This window comes from Procambarus clarkii, chromosome 19 (genome assembly GCF_040958095.1).
Source record: "Procambarus clarkii isolate CNS0578487 chromosome 19, FALCON_Pclarkii_2.0, whole genome shotgun sequence".
Taxonomy (NCBI): Eukaryota; Metazoa; Arthropoda; class Malacostraca; order Decapoda; family Cambaridae; genus Procambarus; species Procambarus clarkii.
The window spans coordinates 16,240,705-16,258,714 of record NC_091168.1 but is presented as its reverse complement, the minus strand read 5'-3'; the positions used below and the strand labels follow the sequence as shown (position 1 = coordinate 16,258,714).

Below are 18,010 nucleotides of genomic sequence, written 5' to 3'. Positions count from 1 at the left end.
CCACTAAGCACATGCAGCCCCGGCACTGATGAAGTACTCCTGGCCACCGCACACCACAACACACGGCAGTGAACGCCACACAAGGCAAACACCGCCTAGGAAACTGAGGCCAGAGAAGCGTCAATCCCGGTTGACATTAGCGAACGAACTGAAGCTTGGCAGCCGGCGCGGTAGGTCCGGGGCTCCCCCCTCCCCCTCCCGGGGTGGGGAGGGCTGCGCGGACGATCGGCGCGGCAGTAAAGTGTGATGTTTGCTTGTTTCCTTGGGATTGTAGGGAGTTTTCTACCTCTCTGTTCGGTTTTTGTTGTAGTTTCTTACCATGTGGGGTTTGTTTTGTTACGCCTACCTTTCTGGGTGCCTAACCCCGGTCGATGGCAGATAAGGAAAACCCCCAACCATATGGGGTTTTCCAGGGCCATTGCTCCCTGAAACCTCTCTGAAGGGGCCAGGTTCTGGCGCTGGTCCCTGGTAGGTCTGAACTCCTTAGCTAATGTCCCGGTCTAACATAACACACATTAGCCCGATAAGCTCCAGGGAGCCGTAGGGGCTCCCCACAGAAAAAATATTTTTTCGACATTGTTGAAAGTAACTGATAATAACATTGGGCAATGTATTTATATGATATATAACAAAAAAGCGCTTAATAACATAATTACTCATTATTATTTGTGTTATTATGTATTACTGACAATGCTATAAAGGCACCAGCTGTATATCCACTTTGTGAACACTTCTTACTACCATTCTTCTTCTTTGTGCATCAGACAGGTGCTTGCATCTCTCTATTATTGCATTATCCATCAGTTCCAGTTAATAGGAGCTGTTCTCTGTATCAGCAAAACGTTCTTTTTTTTAAATATTCGTCTAAAATCAATTTCTGAAAAAAATTTGATGAAAGTTTCACGAAGCTGAAGCCAATAAGTTGGAGATTTGTTTAACATTTTTAATTAATTTTTACATAATTCAAATACTTTTTTTAATTATACCCCCTTCAATGTCACACATCTTATGACGTTTTGTGCAGTTTAAGGATTAAGTAATTCTTATGAAAGGGAGGAACACCACCCACAGCATGTGGATGATGGTCAACATCACATCAACATTAAAGAAAGGAGACAGAGAAAGACTAGTAAACAAGTCTCATTAAGAGTTAGGTCAATTACTAGATAATCATAAAGGAAAGATGGATAAATCATATAGTGTGGTGCACTCAATAAACTACAAATTATTTGGATGTCAAGAAAATTGTGCATTTCACACTGACTTTTATGATCCTGCCAATAAGATCTTCCATAAGACAGATTTGCAGACTGAGCATTCATGGCTCTAAGTATGGCATTTAAACAAGTACAATATAATATGGAAAATTATCTATGTAAAAAATTAAGTAATATATTCAAAACCTTAAATTCTCTTTATAAGGAAAGGTTTTCAAAGGAGTGTACAAGGATCACTGTTAACCCCTGCTTATGTTTATAGTGTTCATCACTGATCTGCCCAGTAGTATACCAAAATAAGGGGTGATAAAGAATAAAAATGGCAAACTACAGGAGAAGACATGAAAAGATGTTCAGTTAGAGTAAATAACTACAACATTAAGTGTAATGAAATGTCTCTTTCTAGCAGGCTTCAGAGGTTTCCCTTGGCTTATACCACTGACTCTACAGGGCCACATTCATGTCAGGTTCCCCTAAACATATCTTCCCACCAGCAACATGAACTTTTCAAGTGTTGTCTTACCTCCTCAAATGGAAGAGGAGCCAATGTGAATCAAAGTTCATCTCGCTATTGAGGCAAACTGCACACAACAATAAAAAAAAGTCACAAAACACAACCACCCTCCTGAAAAATGTTTGGAATTTAATAAATGCTAAACAAATTTGGGAAACATCCGAGCAATATTGAATGCTAGCGAGCTCGTCAGGTGATTGGAGACGCTGTGGTTCCGTCACGAGGCTCGTGAGAAGCGTCATTATGAGATCAGGAACGTGCCAACAACCTGGGTTAAGCCAGGAACCAGAAACCCAAACCTGGCGAGATAGGAAAGAACGAACCTGGGCAAGCAGACACGACCCGCCCGGGAGGAACCCCCTGGGACCCCTGAAGGACCAACAATTCCTACAATGGACGACAACAAGAAGCCACAAGCAGAAAAATGCCGAACCGCAGACACCTCAAACAGCAAGGACAAAATTGGAACGAAAACCTAAGAGCCAGGGCCCAGGCCGAGGCCACTGAGGAAGCGAGCACCACGAGCCGAAACGCTAGACGCAAAGCAAAAAAACAGGGACACCGCATCCCTCAGAAGCGGCACAACCAGCCCTAGCCGGGCAGAACGACACACGCGACGCCGAGTAATATACGAGGAGAACTAACCAGGACGTGAACAGCACGAAAACAAAAACGCACTGTCTGGAAGGGAACACAAAGAAAAGGCCGGAGTCAGGGCCGGAAACCTAGCACCCCCCATCCCAACGAAAAGAAACTGTAGGGGCAGGAGAGGATGAATGGAATCTACCACCACCTGCATACAGGGCAACCCAGAACTGGTAGGAACATACAAGGAGAAGATGAAAACTCAGGAAAATAACTGAACACAGGGCTGTGCAAAAGTAGGGAATGGAACATGGACATGTCCAACCTAGCACGAACATAAGCATAGCCAATATGCACATACTAAAACACAACTATGTGAAGTATAGAGACAGGAAATACAGTAAAACGCAAGGACAAGACCTGAAAGACAGTCCAAACACCAACAGCTAGGGACAAGAGAGAAGAAGCAATAAGAGGAACGAAGAAGATGAGGCAGCAATTGGGAACACAATGGACATGATCCACCACACATACAGAGAGAATCCCATGCATATGTAAGGGCTCAGCCAGGCACTGCATGGTGGTCAGTGAATGAGTGTCCAGACAGCAATGAAGGAATCAAGGAAGGAGCACCCACAGGCAAGAAAAGACCCAGGCACTGAAAGACTACAGAAAGATCTCGAAAAACGGGGCAGTGCCCCACCGTGTAATGAATAACAATACAGACTGACATAGGAAGGTCACGGCAAGAAGAACGCAAGGGGCCAAACAAAATGCCACAAACAACGCCCAACACTCATCCAAAAACTGCGAACCAGCGCCCGACTGAAAGTGTCGCCAAACCGCAAACGCTCACCTGTAGAGCGTAGGCACTATCGTGTCCGGGAGCATCGCTAGTAGAATACGACCAGAGCCACATGTGCATGAGGAGAAGAGGTGTAGTGCAGAGGCAGATGCGACCCCACATACCCGTAAGCAGAGAGAAGAACTACATGTCCTTCCCATATACATATAATCCAGAACACCCCCAGTATCCATGGGGCTCTGACTGGAGAGATAAGAGGAGAATTACCTGAGAGAAAAGGACTCCCAACAAACTCGCATGCAGAGGGGGGGGGGGGGGGGGGGGGAGGAAAACCCCACTCCCCGCAACCGCAAGCCCTGCTGCATACAGGGCTCAGAGGGTAGAGAAACCCAGGCGGGGTCCAACGGGGCCAAAGGCCCCCAAGTCAGCCCCTCCCTTGCCCCGGGAATCTCCATGGCAGGACCCGGGGCCGAGCCGTCCCCCCAAAGCCCCGGCCTCACAAGAAAAAGCCCGAGCAGCCGTAAAAACACTAAGGAAGGGAGCCCACTGGTCAGATCTATACACCACAGCTGGAGGAACAGGCTCGAATGCCTCTGTCACCACCCCGGAAGGGGCAATCCCCGAGACCGCCCGAGTCTCAAGACAATTCTTTTCTTTTCTTTCAAGACGTTTCTGCCCGAAATGCTGCGCGTACTAGTGGCTTTACAAAATTGTAAATACTATGCTATGTATTCTCACAAACCCAATGTACCTTCTTATATATAAATAAATAAATAAACAATCGAAACCCCGCCCTGACCCCGAAATCCACAGCCAGTTTGGAGTCAGATACAGGTGCCAGGGGGTGGGGCCAGACTGAACCACAACAGGGAAAAGACAAGGGGGCCCTGAACCCAACGAGCAACACCTGTGCAGCCTGTACCCAACAACCTTATATGTACTGATCCCCAGGGACATGTACACTCACGGGGACCTAGCAGGGGGTGCCACCAGAATACAGAAGTAAACAAGAAACAGGGAGGGGGACAACCAAGCAATGGCAGACCCCCCCAACAGGCAGGGAGGGAAAAAAAAGTAAAACCCCGCAAGAGGACAACGTGCCCAGGCAGAACAGAGCTGGCCGCTATGATAGGTGAAACTAGCAGGAGGTCCCTGCCCTCCTACCAGTGCAAACTGCTTCTTACCCTAAGGCGAACAAAGAAGCCAGAACACCCCAGCACACAAAGGGCAGCTGAAAACCGAGCAGCAAACGACCAAATAGAGGCAGAACCCAACCCAGAACTCCTGGCTCACGCACCCGCCCCCCCCCCCTACATAACAGCCACCACACCAGAAGGGCACCGAGCTGAAGACAAAAACCGAAGCCAGAGCACACGACTTCAGCCTACCGCATCAGCCTCAGAACTAGGGTCTTGGGTAGCTGGTGCGAGGGGTCTGGAGCTCCCCCTTCCTCCTCATGGGGAGGGGAAAGCTGCTCAGATGGTGGCGCGACAACGTGGTTATGTCATGCTCGTTTCTGGGTGCCTGATCCCGGTAGATGGCAGGCATAGAATGCTTCCAACAACATAGGGATTTCTATAAGCCATTGAACCTCGTGCCTCTCTGAGGGGGGCCAGGTTCTGAGGGGTGCCTGGTAGGCCTAAAGAACACCATTCACACTGACTGATGCCAAAGTCTAATACAGTGGAACCTCGATTAACAAATTTAATCCGTTCTGGCACCAAGCTTGTCATGTGAAATGCTCATCTTTCAAAACAAATTTCCCCTTTAAAAATATTGGAAATAAAAATAATCCGTTCCACCACCGAAAAACATCAATATGATATTCAATTTTTTAAATAATGGAGCAGCCTACCTGACATACACTGAACAAACCTTTATGATATTTTTCGTTTTATACAATTTGTTCCTTTTTAATTTTATTTTTTAATTTTTTTTTTTAACATGGAACAGCCTACCAGACATATACTGAACAAACCTTTATGACATTTGTTCTTTTTTCAACTTTGTTCACTTTTTTTATTTTTTTTTATTTTTCTTAATTGCAAACAGTTCGTTCGGTGTGTCAAGTAGGCTGCTCTATGTTTCTTAAAAAAAAAAAAAAAAAAAAAGCAGCGTTGAATGTAATGAAACGCCATTTTCTGGGTGAGTCCCGGAGGCTCCCCGGAGCTATCCATGGCTGATATGGATATCCTAACTATTTTGCATCAGTCGATGTGGGTGGAGTTCTAGGCCTACCGGGGACCACGAGCCAGAACCTGGCCCCCTCAGAGAGGCACGGGGAGCAATGGCCCATAGAATGCACATGTGATTTGGAGCATTCTATATCTGCCATCGACCAGGACAGGCACCCAGAAAGGTAAGCGCCCCAAAACAAACCCCTAGTCTGGTTAACAACAAAAATTGACAAAAGAGTGGACAGAACTCCCCAAAAGAAAAACGAGCAAACCAGCATGACGTCACACGAGCCGTGCCGCATGTCTGCGCAGCTCCACCCTCCCCGGGAGGGGGAAGGGGGAGCCCCAGACCCCCGAGCCGGCGATCCACACCTCAGTTCCTCGGCTGATGGGATCGTGCATGGTCGTGTGGCTCCAGCTCCAGTCTTGTCTCAGTGCTGTGACTTGTTTTCAGTGCTGCTCTTACGGTGGTCGTGTGAGCTGGGAGTAATATTCTCAGGTACTCGGGCTGCATGTGCTTAGGGTCACCTTCCCTGAGTGCCCTGTAAGTACCGCCCTTGGGGCTTGGGGTTGCCTTCCACAAGTCGCCTTGGGTCTACCTCTGTTGGCTTTTCGCTGCTTGGCGTTTGGCCGCCCTGAGTGTTTGGGGTTTTCCCCCCTTGTTTACCTTGGGGTAAGTGGTAGTCATTGCACTGGTGGGGCGTAGGGTACTGCGGAGCTAGTTTTCACCTATAACAGCGGCTGGCTCTGTTCCCTCTGGGTACGTTGTCCACTTGTGTGGTTTTTCTTTTCTTTTTGTTTTTGCCTGGTGGGGGGTCTGTCTTGTTTTTTCCTCCCCTTCTATTAGGGTCGTTTGTGTGGTGGCACCCCCTGCTTCACCCTCGCGAGTGGACACGTCCCATGGGTTCAGCTTTTAGCAGATTGCTTGTTAGTTTGGGACGCCGGTTACTTGAACGACCGTAGGCAACTCTCGCCATTCAAGTGCGCAGTCCGACAGGACGAATGCCAAGCACCCCACGAAGAAAAAGCAGTCTGCTAGACAGGAAGACTCCAACACCTTGTAACGCACAGCAATAAGGAAAAGAGTAGTCTAACTCAAAAAGAATAAGGCTTCAATATCGAGGCGTAATCCAGGTCTCGCAGGAGGTAAGCCGCAAGGGGCCCTCCCACACCTTCCTTGGTGGGATGCGAGAAGCCAAAAACCTCCAGGAGGGAACCGAAGAACCCAAGGCAACTTGGAATCGAACCCGGGGAAGAGTTGAACTCGTAACAAATTCGTACAGGGAGGGGGATAGGAAAAACCCTCCCCCTGTAACAAGCCCCGCACCGAGGGTACCAAATACCCAAGCAAGGACCAGTGGGGCCCAGGCCCCGCCAAGTTAACTCCTCCCCAGCTCCAGAATCCTCCATGTCCGGACCCGGGGTTGAGCCATCCTCCAAACCCTCTGCTTTGGAGAAAAAGCAGAGTCCACCAGAAAAGCAGGGATGAGGAAGGCCTGCTGGCGTGGCCCAAAAGCTCCGGCAGGAGGACCAGGCTCGAATGCCTCCCCCGCCAATCCGGAAGGGGCAATCCCCGAAGCCGCTCGAGTCTCACTACCAGTATAATTCAGCGGGGTAGCTGCGGGGCATCCGGAAAGGCAACCAACCTCGCATGTTGCAACTTAACACTTTCACTCACCCCGCACGCCACCCCTCGACAGGGCGATATGGGCCCCAGCGTGTCACGGAAGCGCGCGTTAATTCCGAAAAGTGTATACTCTCTTCAACTTTGTCACCTCAATTCTCCTTCTACGAGAATAAATTTGGTATCATTGTGTTCGCAATAAAATTCTCTACAGCACTAAATGCATATAAACTCCAAAAGCCCGGCTAATTACCCGCAGCAAACAGAGAAAGTGCGAACGAGTTACCCGGGAGCGCGCAAACGGGATAAAATGTTTTCACTATTTTCACTCTGGTCACCTCAATTTTTGTCCTAGGTCTTTCATTTTGGTCTCAATGGGTTCGTAATACAATTCTCTAGAGGAACATTAGCATATAAAAAAAAACACCTGGTCACGCTCCAACCGCCGACGAGTTGAAGACGGGCCACGCGTTAGCCGTGAGTGAGCGCTCAGAGGCCTTCCTACTACACTCCCAATTCCCACCCTTTTCAAGCCTTTCTTTCGCAATTTTCTTCCTGGAAGGGCCTTGTTCATGATTACTATCCATCGTGGAGTAAGCGTAGATAGTTTCTAAAGCCGCAGTAAGAAATATAGCCACGGAAAATAGCCGAAATGTTCACACGTTTGAGATGCGAGGGGAGACGACATTGGTCACAACAGTGGAGCAAAGACAATGGGCCCACGGCGTGTGCCAAGCCGCCTGAGGGCCACGAGGCTCAACAAAGGAAATGGGAAGACATCGGCGCACATTTTAAAACCAGTCCCCAAAAAATCGGATACAAACCTGATTTTTGGCGAATTTTTAAAGTGGATGACGCAATGCTGCGTCATCCCCGGCATTACCGCCAGTAAACGGATGACGCAATGCTGCGTCATCCCCGAGCGAAAGTGTTAAACCACACATGCAACGCTAATACTGCCTGCACCAAAATATCAGTCTCAGTGGACTGGATGAGTTGGAGTACAAGCAAAGAACACCACTCGCAGGACTCCGGGTCATAGGTGTCACTGACCCCAACAGGCAGCAAGGCGGAGGCAGACGGTGAGTGTCACCCTGAGACAGGGGAAAAGAGCAACCTTCAAACTCGCACAAGGGGAGGTGGAACTCGGAAGTCTCTTACATTGGACTACTGAGCCCCAATGGGGGTTCCAGGGCCCTTAGGCTGACTGCTAAGGGAAGCCCAGGCGACAAGTCCAGTCTAACTGGTTATCCCAGTGCTACCAAGCAAACAAACTAAAAGCTGAACCCCTGCGACATGTGCAAGCATGGGGACCTAGTTGAGGGCCAACAAAAACCTAATAGTGGTCCTATCACCACACCAGGCAGACCCCCCGCCAGGCAAAACAAAATAAAAACAAAAGAAAACCCCCGTAAAAGCACAATGTCTCCAGGTGAACGGAACCGGTCGCTATGCATATATCAAACAGCTGCACAGTACCTCGTGCCCCAGCCAGCGACAAAACTACCTCCTGCCCAAGGGAAAACAGGAGTAAGAACCACCAGAGCTGAAACCCCCAAGGGCCGGCAATCACCGAGCAGCGACAGAACCACACGGAGGTAGCTGCTCCCGAATGGCTCATGGAAGATTACCCTGAAACCGCAAAGGCAGTACTTATGGGGCACCTAGGGAAGGTAGCCCTGGGTGCATGCAGCCCCAGTACTCTTGGGTTACTCCTGGCTCACACACCACCAATACAGAGAAACAACACCGCACTGCAGTACTGCGCAGAGTGGAGCCAGAACGATCAACCGTTCACCATCACAACAGCCTTTGAACTGGGTAGAGTTGCTGGCGTGGAGGTTTGGGACTCCTTCATCCCCCTCCCGGGGTGGGTGGGGTTGCACAGAGGCACGGCGGTTGTGGTGACGTCATGTTTGTTTCCTGTTTTTGATTGGGAGTTCTGTTTGTTTTTTCGACTTTCGGTTTGCAATTTTTTGGCCAACAGCAGTTTGTTTTGAAATTCCTACCTTTCTGGGTGCCTGATCTAGTAGATGGAAAGCAAAGACTGCTTCTAATTACACGGGGGTGTCTTTAGGCCATTGATCCTCGTGCCTCTCTTGAGGGTGGCCAGGTTCTGGCTCTGGTTGGAGTGGCCAAGCCGCTCCAAGCAACCATGCTCCTTTTATGAGAATTTCTCACATAAAATCCAGAACACCCCTAGCATCTGGGGGCAATAACTGGAGAGAGGAGACGAGCGAGAAGGTGTAGAAAACCCCCGAGACCGAATGCGGATCACCAACACGTGTACACCCCCCAAAAACAAAACGATCACTCCTGCCCCTGCGCTTGAGGTATGAACCGCACCACCTGCCCTCCGGGTGGCGCAGTGCGTACACCAGTCAGATGTACACATATCGTACACACACACCAGCAAGGAGTATGTAATGAATACGAGGCACGTCGAGACAGGAAGGAGAGACGAGGGGAATACAAAACAAGGCGAAACTAGAATTGAATGAAAACAAGTAGTACAGAAGAGGGCCAACGAGTCCGAGAAAGGACTAAATGGAAGCCTCACCAAAAGTCAACAAATGTTCTCATAATATCGGAAGCATCAAAGAATGTAACAAACCCCCGAGAACTTGAGAAGCAAGCACAAAGGCACGGAGGCACCCACGAGCCCAAAGATACCCCTAAACAAGGGACTTGCAGGGAACCCGATACGGCACGTGACTACACCAGACACCCATCAACCAAGAACTGCCAGTTGGATTGCTGGCGTAGAGAGTCTGGGGCTCCCCTTTCCCCCCTGCCGGGGAGGGAGGGCTTGCATAGACGACGGTGCGTCGACATGATGACGTCATAGAATAAGATGATGACGTACCAGCATAGGGGTTTGTTTTGGGGCACCTACCTTTCTGGGTGCCTGTCCCGGTCGATGGCAGACATGGAATGCTCCATACCACACGGGGGTTTCTATAGGCCATTGCTCCTCGTGCCTCTATGAGGGGGCCAGGTTCTGGCTCGTGGTCCCCGGTAGGCAAGAACTCCATGCACTTTGACTGATGCCAGAAAGTTATACATATCCATTCAGCCTGCATAGCTCTGGGGAGCCGAAGGGGGCTCCCCCGAAAAGGAAAAATGTCATAAAGGTTCGTTCAGTGTTTGTCAGATAGGCTACTCCATTATGACAATCTTTCTTTGTTTCAAATGTTCAATTTGTTTTGTATTTTTCATTTATTTATTAATAATGGAGCACCCTACCTGGCGCACACTGAACGAACCTTTTTTGACACTTGTTCTATTTTCAATTTTTTTTCATTTTTGAGGGGGTTTATTCTACAAAAAAAAAATACAATGCTTTGCAACATCACAGCAGTTACCCACTTTACATCCCAGCATCATTAGCATCTTTAAAAAATAACAATTTATTTGCATCGTCGGAGGCGTCCGAGAATGTGTGAGAAGCAACAAGAACGCACCATGTGGTTTTCTCGTTAATCAAACGAGCGCTCGCAAATTGAGACAAATTGTCGGAAATCGGCGCATTCGCTATTCAAAATGCTTGTAAATTGAGGCACTCGTCACTCGATGTTCCACTGTATTAGCAATCTCAGCCTGGATAGTTCCAGGGAGCCGATGGGGCTCCCCCCAGAAAGTACTGGGAAGATGGGACACCACGAGTATATCTCTCATCCTGTAACTACACTTAAGCAATTACACTTATGGAATCACACAGCAGTGAACATGTACATCAAAGAAAGTAAAGAGTGAATTAGATTGCCATTCAACTTTGAAACTGATGATGGAGCCAGATTGTTAAGAGAGGAAAGACTTGATAAGACTAGTCAAGAGGCCAAAGAGCAAAAGTAAAAATAAAAAATAAAAAAAAATGCAAAACAGGGTGAAGAACAATTTTAAAGTACTCCATATAGAGAACCCATAGTGACATCAATGGTTTGAGAGAAATATTTACCATTCAAAGCAAAGGAGTTAAGAGTTAACACAGAGTCTGATTAGCTTGAGAAAGAAGTCAGTAGGAAGCAGACGATGAAGATGGCTCTCAGTCCCCTGACTAGTGAGAGAATGTCATTAACCCTTTAACTGCGCCACCTCCAAATATAACACCCCCCCAGTGCGCAGGAAATAAATTCCCTTGAAAAAATGCTTTTGTTTTTTAAAGTGTCAAAAACCCTTCCCTCAGTATGGGTATGTCAAAAAAGTTTTGAAATTGTACCTACTTTGACGGTTATGGGGTCCGTATATTGGCGCGTGACGTCATCATTCCCCGTTCGCCCGTGACGTAAGCTCCCGGGGCCAGTAGGGCACCTGGGGTAGGGCACGCGAGTTGCCGCGAATATATTTTTGTTCATTTTTTGTGCACAGTTCCAAATACATTTTATTTGTTTTTACGTGCTAATCCTATGTATAATGAACACGTACACTATATTATAGCAGTAAAATATCCGTACTGTCCGAGGACACTGTGTTACGTGCATGATACTTGTGTACACATATGTTGCACATATTTAGCATGTATCATGCTAATTTATGTATATATACAATCTATTTACAGACTATACACTGTCACACACTACATACATTCACCATCAACACATTCAGAACACTGCTAGTGTGAGCAGCCACACCCAGCCAGCCCTCCTTCACTCCTCCAACATTGTATTCACCAACATTGCTCCTCCCATCATACAGTTATTCACACCAATGTTTCATGTTCCTTTATGTATATTTACAACATATGTACACATTATACACTGTCACATACTATATACATTCACCATCAACACATTCAGAACACCGCGAGTGTGAGCTGTCACACCCAGCCAGCCCTCCCTCACTCGTCCAACACTGTATTCGCCAACATTGCCCCTCCCATCATACAGTTATTCACACCAATGTTTCATGTTCCTTTATGTATATTTACAACATATGTACACACTACATACATTTACCATCAACGCATTCAGAACATCGCGAGTGTGAGCAGCCACACCCAGATAGGCCCTCCCTCACTCCAACATCTTACTCGCCAACATTGCTCCTCCCACCATACTGTTATTGTTTTTATTACACTATTTACACATGTTATATATACCTATCTACATGTTTTATTTACCAGAACTATGCAAGTAAGCCAGTATTGTGTGCAAACAGTACAGTGGCCACCATACACTGCATGAGAAATCACATAGCAGACATCAGACGCCGCTACGATTACGACATCACCTCCCTCATCAAAATAGCTCCACTCAACATACTCCTATTGCTGTTATTACACTATATACACACACACACTGTATATACCCAAGTACATGTGTGTTCCCCATAGCGAACCACGAAGCTAGTATGGTGAGCAAAACAAGAGTGGCTGTCACACACAGTAGAGGCTACCTCAATTCTCTCTCTTCCTCCCTCCCTCACCAAAATTCCTCCTTCCACAATACTACGCACAACGCTAATTATAACCACAATCCTGGTCACTAATTCCTGTAAATGAATAATTGACCACAAGTTTATTTTGAAAAGGAACCCAAGAAGTCGCTTGAAGATTCCTAGATGGACGAAATAATGCTGTGGTGCTGTGACTAGCTCTGTGAACATCGTGAACAGCATTGAATCACTGATATTTGAACATTATACCCAGTCATTATCACACTCAAGTTCTTCTATAATACTATCATAGCTAAATAATATAGTTTATATATATATATATTTTGACATTATTAGGCGATGCTCTGGTCACACGCTGAACAGAGTGCTGTGCACTCATGCTGCAAGCGCTAGCCTTGGTTGCTCACTCACTACTGAGGCTCTCACACCCAGGAATGTGGACCATGATTTTTTTAACCCTTCCACTGCTCAGAGGTCCTGAGGACATTTAGACCCCTGTGCGCAAGAAAAAAAAAATCAAAAAATTATTTCGCCTTATTAAAAAGTTAATTTGTGTTCCCTGGGCAAGGGAAAAATAATAAAAAAATCGTAGGTGACATATTTTGGGAGCAATTGACCGAGGAAGTCTGGCAAAAAGTGGGCGTTGACAGAGCAGTCATCAGAGCCGGTTAACGTCACCCTCGCTGACAGGTGGAGTTGCCACAAAGACATTATCACTTAATTATTTCTATGTCTCTGATTGATTTTTTCTTATTTTTTTTTGCAGTAATATTATTCAATAGCGTGTATTGTAACATATTTATGTAATAAAAGTGGTGAATAATCGCTATACTCAAAAATATGGTGTGCATATTAGTGATTCAATTATTATGTTCATAAAACAATAAACAAATAGTTTTGCTGCTATTACACTCTATACACAGGTTATATATAAGTATCTGCATGTTTTGGTCACCATAACAAACCACTAAGTTGGTATTGAGAGTCGAAAAGCAACGAGGAGTTACCGCCACTCATTGCCACTCCCTCAACAACGCCTCACTCGCCCACTCTTTCCTCCCACCATCCCGTTTTATATTTTATTCACAATATACAGACATTATATATAAGAATCTACAAGTTTTGTTCACCACAACTGTACAACTAAGCTGATATAGTTAGTTCAGGCACTAAGAGTCGTCGCTATACACACAGCCAGCTGGCAGCTCCCTCACTCATTCGAGGTCTCATGCACTAAACTTTTTCCCCCAACAATACTGTTTGCAGTGTTATTACACTATATACACACATACAGTATTATATATAAGTATCTACATGTTGTATACACCGTAACTGTACACCGAAGCTTGTAGAGTGCCCAAAGAGCATAGTGGCCACCCTCTGCACAGCCAGACAAATCATGCAAACGACGTCACCTCCGTCACCCAAATGGCTCCTCCCAGCATAATGCTTTTGCTGTTATTACACTAATACACACATTATATATAAGTATCTACATTTGTGTTCACCACAGAGAACCACTGAGCTGGTATGGTGAATGCAGACAATAACAGGTGACCACACATTCAGTAAACGATGCAATCTTCCTCCGTCCCTCATACCTGGTTGATACCTGGTTGATGGGGTTCTGGGAGTTCTTCTACTCCCCAAGCCCGGCCCGAGGCCAGGCTTGACTTGTGAGAGTTTGGTCCACCAGGCTGTTGCTTGGAGCGGCCCGCAGGCCCACATATCCACCACAGCCCGGTTGGTCCGGCACTCCTTGGAGGAATAAATCTAGTTTCCTCTTGAAAATGTCCACGGTTGTTCCGGCAATATTTCTTATGCTTGCTGGGAGGACGTTGAACAACCGCGGACCTCTGATGTTTATACAGTGTTCTCTGATTGTGCCTATGGCACCTCTGCTCTTCACTGGTTCTATTCTACATTTTCTTCCATATCGTTTACTCCAGTACGTTGTTATTTTACTGTGTAGATTTGGTACTTGGCCCTCCAGTATCTTCCAGGTGTATATTATTTGATATCTCTCTCGTCTTCTTTCTAGTGAGTACATTTGGAGGGCTTTGAGACGATCCCAATAATTTAGGTGCTTTATTGCGTCTATGCGTGCCGTATATGTTCTCTGTATTCCCTCTATTTCAGCAATCTCTCCTGCTCTGAAGGGGGAAGTGAGTACTCAGCAGTACTCAAGACGGGACAACACAAGTGACTTGAAGAGTACAACCATTGTGATGGGATCCCTGGATTTGAAAGTTCTCGTAATCCATCCTATCATTTTTCTGGCTGTCGCAATATTTGCTTGGTTATGCTCCTTAAACGTTAGGTCGTCAGACATTATTATTCCCAAATCCTTTACATGCTGTTTTCCTACTATGGGTACATTTGATTGTGTTTTGTACTCTGTATTATGTTTAAGGTCCTCATTTTTACTGTACCTGAGTACCTGGAATTTATCACTGTTAAACATCATGTTATTTTCTGATGCCCAGTCGAAAACTTTATTAATATCAGCTTGAAGTTTTTCAATGTCCTCAGCCGAGGTAATTTTCATACTGATTTTTGTGTCATCTGCAAAGGATGATACGAAGCTGTGACTTGTATTTTTGTCTATATCTGATATGAGAATAAGGAAAAGCAGCGGTGCAAGGACTGTACCCTGAGGTACAGAGCTTTTCACTGCACTTGGACTAGATTTTATATGGTTGACAGTTACTCGCTGAGTCCTGTTTGACAGAAAACTGAGTATCCAGCGTCCTACTTTACCGGTTATTCCCATTCACTTCATTTTGTGTGCTATCACGCCATGGTCACATTTATCGAAAGCCTTTGCGAAGTCCGTGTATATCACATCAGCATTCTGTTTCTCTTCTAATGCCTCAGTGACTTTGTCGTAGTGCTCAAGTAACTGTGAGAGGCACGATCTTCCCGCTCGAAATCCATGTTAGCCTGGGTTGTGAAGGTCAATGGTCTCCATGAAATTGGTGACCTGACTCCTAATCACTCTCTCAAATACTTTTATGATGTGCGATGTTTGTGCAACTGGTCTATAATTTTTTGCCAATGCTTTGCTCCCTCCCTTGTGTAGAGGGGCTATGTCTGCTACTTTAAGTGCATCTGGTATCTCCCCCGTGTCCAAGCTCTTCCTCCACACTATACTGAGTGCCTGTGCTACCGGCACTTTGCATTTCTTTATAAATATTGAATTCCATGAGTCTGGACCTGGGGCCGAGTGCATGGGCATGTTTTCAATTTCTTTTTCAAAATTTAGTGCGCTCGTGTTTATATCAGTTATATTTACAAGGGTTTGAATATCCCGCATAAAGAAATTGTCTGGATCTTCCACCTTCATGTTGTTTATTGGAGTGCTAAACATGCCCTCATACTGCTTTTTTAGGATTTCACTAATTTCTTTGTCATCCTCCGTGTATGAACCTTCACTTGTACGAATAGGTCCAATACTGGCAGTGGTTTTTGCTTTTGATTTTGCATATGAGAAGAAATATTTTGGATTTTTCTTTATTTCCTGAATTCCTTTCTGTTCTAACTGCCTTTCTTCAGTTTCATATGAGTGTTTCAATTTCCGCTCGATTTCTTCAATCTCCCTATTTAAATTATTCCTTCTTTGACGGGAAATTCGTGTCTGCATAAGCAGTTCCGTTATTTTTTTCCTGCGTTTATAGTGTCGTCTGCGTTCTCTTTCTACGTTAGATCTCTTTCTGGCTTTCCTCAAAGGAACATGTTTCAGACAGACTTGATACGCTTCTGAAGTCAGTTTTTCTATTCCTTCTGTAGGACTTGTATTACTTAGAACAGTTCCCCATGGAATGTTTGTAAGTTCCCTGTTTATTATCTCCCAGTCTATCCTTTTATTATTAAAATTGAATTTACTGAATAGCCCCTCTCGCTTTATCAACATTTTAGGTCTATTCTGAGTATTGATGGTCGTTTGCACTTCAATGAGCTTGTGATCTGAATATGTGGTATCTGATATCGTAATGTCTCTGATGTCTTCATTGTTCGTAAAGACCAGATCTAGAATATTTTCATTTCTCGTTGGCTCCGATATCTGCTGATTGAGTGAAAATTTGTCACAGAATCTAAGTAGTTCTCTAATCTGTGGTTGGTTAGGTCCTGATAGATTTCATGGTATAATATTATTGTTTGCTATTTTCCACCTGAGACTAGGCAAGTTGAAGTCAGCTAGGAAGATAATATCAGGTATCGGGTTCTCCAAATTATCAAGGCTATTCTCTATTTTGCTTATCTGTTCTGTCAATTCCTCAGCCGTTGCATCTGGCAGTTTGTATATTAGTATAATCACTAAATTTATTTTCTCTATTTTTAATCCCAGTACCTCTACCACCTCATTTGTAACGTTTAGGAGCTCCGAGCATACAAGGTCTTCCCTAATATACAGACCCACTCCTCCATGTGACCTAATTTTCCTATCACACCTGTATAGGTTATATCCTGGAATCCAGATCTCACTGTCCAACAATTCCCCTGCATGGGTTTCTGTGTAAGCTCCAAATACTGCATTTGACTCCGTGAGGAGGCCATTTATGAACTGTACTTTGTTGTTTGTTCTTGTTTTCAGGCCTTGTATGTTGGCAAAGATGAATGAGGTTACTCTATTAGTGATAGTTTGAATGGGAGACTTTTTCGGAAAGTCCATTATTCGTGGACATAATGAGTTTGTTCTGACCAGTACTGATTGTTGTAGGGCAGTTTTCTGTCGTAGTTGTAGTTCCCTTTCGGTGGGTAATTGTATCTGCATCACTCCTCTTACATCATCACTCCTCTTACAGCACTAATTATTACAACAATTCTGCTATTATCACAACCCTGGTTATTTATATCACAGTCAGGGGTCATCTGTAATATTGTCATCGCTAAATAATAGCAATTATGTACTGTATTTATTTTGACATTTTTCAGCTATGCTGTGGTCACAAGCTGAACAGCAATGCCATTCGCTCATGCTGCGTGCGCCAACCTTGGTTGCTCCAACAGTACTGTGCCTCTCACACCTGAGAATATTGCCCACGATTTTTTTTTTAAATGGCGTCTGTTTACAAGAGCCCTGAGAAAGCTAATGTGAACCCCGTGTAGCTGCGGGCCATTTGAATCGTGCCTGGCACCCTTGGGCGTATATATACGCCATGCGCACGGTGGGACATGTTACTCAGGGTGTATATATACATCATGTGCAGTTTATGTGTTAAAGATGGCGTCTGTTTACAAGAGCCCTGAGGAAGCTGATGTGAAACCCATGTAGCCGCGGGAGTTTTGAATGGAACGTGAAAAATACAAATACCTGGAGGCGCGTAGTGCACCCCAGACGTGGGCCTGCAGGCACGTTGCGCAGTTAAAGGGTTAAAAGTAAGCATTTTGCAAGAAGGCTGCAGGAACAATCTTTCGATGAAGACCTGAGAGTGACGAAGGTGGGTAGGAGAAAAACTACCAAGAAGCAGAGTGAGAGTTTTGGCAAACCAGGAGGCAGGAGGATAACAACAGAGCCTCTTGAAGAAATGATAGAACGAAGAGGAATATAAAGTTTGAGAGTTTTAGGGAGACTGAAGAAATTGGCTTTAGTGCAAAAATCCTAGAATATTGTTCATATCTGAGACTACTGCAAGTATCTGTTGACATCACACCACATGTGTAGAAATTTTGGTGCATGAATGCTAATTTTTT

General features: G+C 45.5%; 1 protein-coding gene across 1 annotated transcript in view; it reads right to left on the bottom strand.

Moving 5' to 3' along the window:
• Hem (Nck associated protein 1 Hem) overlaps window positions 1-18,010 on the bottom strand; it is a 297,069-nt gene that overhangs the window by 78,247 nt on the left and 200,812 nt on the right.